Consider the following 3206-nt stretch of genomic DNA (forward strand, 5'->3'; position numbering starts at 1 on the left):
TAATTAGTTTTGTCAAATAAACTCTAACCCTAACCCTAATTACGTCCAAAAAAGGCAATTATAATTCATCAAAAAGAAAACACTAATATAAGATAATTCAGATATAATTTATCAAAATTTTCTATCATTCATCCAAAAAATAATTTATATACAAATAATTTCTCTAAATGATTTACATACAGATTATTTATATAATATACACATATTTTTTTATAATATACATGTATTATAAATATATAATATAATGTTATTTTGATGTTATATTTTTTATATTTAATTAGATATTTAGAAGAAGGAAAGCTAAAATAGTTCTATTTTTCAATGAAAAACTGAAATTTATTAGAGTTATTGTTTGAAATGGACCAAATGGTAAGATGGTCTTTATACTTAAGTATTACATGGCACAAGATTTTTAATATGTGATGTGTCTAAATGATTTGGCATGCCACATAGATTTGAGGTCTAAAATCTTAGGCCTTAATAAGGCTAGAATCATTTTCCTTTGAAAAATAACGAATACTAACCATTAGTTTTCTATACTACGGTCTTCAACACACATACATATTTTAGTAAGAAATATAAGTATATAACATAAGAGTTTTCATAATAGTATAAAAGTATTACATATACTATGTTATTAGTACATCTCTTAATACATAACTTGGAGAAAGATGGTTAAATAACCCAGTTTTATTGAAATCTGCTAAAACTTGATTTCATGTGTACAAAAGAAAGATACAATAACTATATCAATACAAAGTTTATGACTATAAAATTAGGAAATGTAGTATTTTTCATCATACTTTATAGTAATTTATACTGCAACGAATTAGTTGTTGTAAAGTTGGTAATACCAAAAACTGAAAACCGAAATATCGAATTTGGTAGAAAAATTGAATACCGAAAACTTTGGTTGGTAATTGGTAGCTCGATCAATTTTAAAACCGAAAACTTTGGTTTTGAAGTTGGTGAAACTTATAACCGATTCGAACCGACTAAGTGATAGCCTTGATACAAAGTATCCAAACTTTTTATGTTATGCTCAACGTGGATATAACAAAGTTTCTTCGCATAATTTGTTTCATATAGATTTACATCTACTATTTCTACTTTCTTTGTTTGATATGCAAAGTGATTCGGTAGAGAAATATCACCGTATGTAAAGCAATTCTACCACCAAACTTTTTGTATGAGCAAGCCCGGCCGAATAAGTTGATTTATGTGTAACTTATATATATGAGGTATGGTAATTACTAGAACAATTTGGTATAGATCGATGGTAGTTTGAGTGTTGCTTGCAGATGAAGAAGAGCTAGCCTTTCATATGTTTTCATGCGACCCCATGCATGCAAGTCCAACTGTTAAGCAAACAGTTGGCAGTTGGCGGATACCCTCATCTTATTCGTTGCCTCACAATTACATTTTAAGCAAGCCGCAAGGTCCAATTAAAGTTTTGCCTCAAGTATGATGCATCATAGGGGCACATATATCATTAACGCGCCCTATGCCAAATAATTGTGAATTTGTAACTTGTATGATACACCAGCTAGCTACTTGTATATATAGCTGTGTTATACTACTTGGTATATTTGCCGAATTTTCGTATCGACTGTTGGTCTAAATATTACGGACACACGACAGTTTTTTCTAGTATGATATATCAACTAAGTACTAGCATGTTCGTAAGAATCTGACTTTAAATAGAGAGATTTTTATATGTACCTTCATGAATAATTGGCATTAATTTAAAATTGGTAAAGTAGGCCGGTGATGATATATATATGAGAAAATACTTAGAGGGTTCTGCGAATCGCATATATATGAAAATTTATTGGAAATGGAAATGAAAACAAAAGGCTAGATATAATAATTATGTAGTTTAATTTAAAGAACTACAGTACTTGTAAGTTGTAAGTTCGTAACATTTTGAAAATGGAAAGATTTTCATACTTCAATGAATAACCAAGGATAAATTCAGACAATTACATTCGGCCAGGTGAGGTAAAAGAGTATTTGGAGGCTAGGGTTCTGAAGCTAGCAAGCAAAAAAAAAAAACATATATTGTTTATTGGTACGTAATGAAATGAAAACAAGAAGGCTAGCTAAAGTGTGTACATGCATATATAAATGTAGCATAATTGACGAACAAATTAATCAAGTTCGAGTAAGATGTAGCTAGCTCGCTTGCTAGTAATTCATATTGAATGGTAGATAGAACAACTCGCTATACTGCACACATGCATATTTCTTCTGTTTGGTCAAGGTCTTGTTAGCTAGATTTATGCCTTAGGGTTATAATTAGAAGGAATTGAATGAATCACATGCATGACAACTACCAATTTCACGATAAAACTCCTCCATCAAAGACTAATATATCCTTCCTTGAATGCTTGGTGCCCTAATAATTTCCCAGAAGCAATTTCTTATAAATATTCTACTTGTAATTGGATTATATATATAGTTCTTATCCAAAGTGAAGCTTCGCTCTGAAATTAAAGTGTGAAGTTTCTTGTTTGACTCATTTTTCGGTCATATTTTCACATCTTCACCGTTCTCTTTATTGATACTAATGCATAGATCATTCATGCAAAATTTCATTGAATTTGATGGTCATTTGGGTGTTCATAATCGTGATATACACACATAGTTCTGGTCAGACAGGTTTATGGTCCGTTCATTGATTTAACCTAATTCGGTACCTAAACGACCATCAAATTCGATGAAATTTTGCAAGAATAATCTATGCATTAGTATCAATAAAGAGAACGGAGAAGATGTGAAAATATGACCGAAAAATGAGTCAAATAAGAAACTTCACATTTTAATTTCAGAGCGAAGTTTCGCTCTGGATATAAACTGTATATATATATATACAGGGCCCTTCAATTGAAATAAACAAAAAAAGGGATCCCTCATTGGAATTACCCTCTATATCAGGACCATTTCATTGAGGGATCCATATTTTTTGTCATTTTTAGGGATAGGCCTAAACCATTAGATCTGTTTTTTAATGGGCTTTGATGGCTGAGATTAAAACAAAAACTTAACACTTATGTCAACCTACACCGTTCAAGATTATTAAAAATAAATCCCTCGTTTGGATGACTTAACGATCACCAAGTTTTCTGAAAATTTGTAGAAATGATCTACTCATATAGCTCAACGAACTGAACGGTGGAGATTTGATTTTGTGATCGAAAAGTTCG

This window comes from Fragaria vesca, linkage group LG5 (genome assembly GCF_000184155.1).
Source record: "Fragaria vesca subsp. vesca linkage group LG5, FraVesHawaii_1.0, whole genome shotgun sequence".
Lineage (NCBI taxonomy): Eukaryota > Viridiplantae > Streptophyta > Magnoliopsida > Rosales > Rosaceae > Fragaria > Fragaria vesca.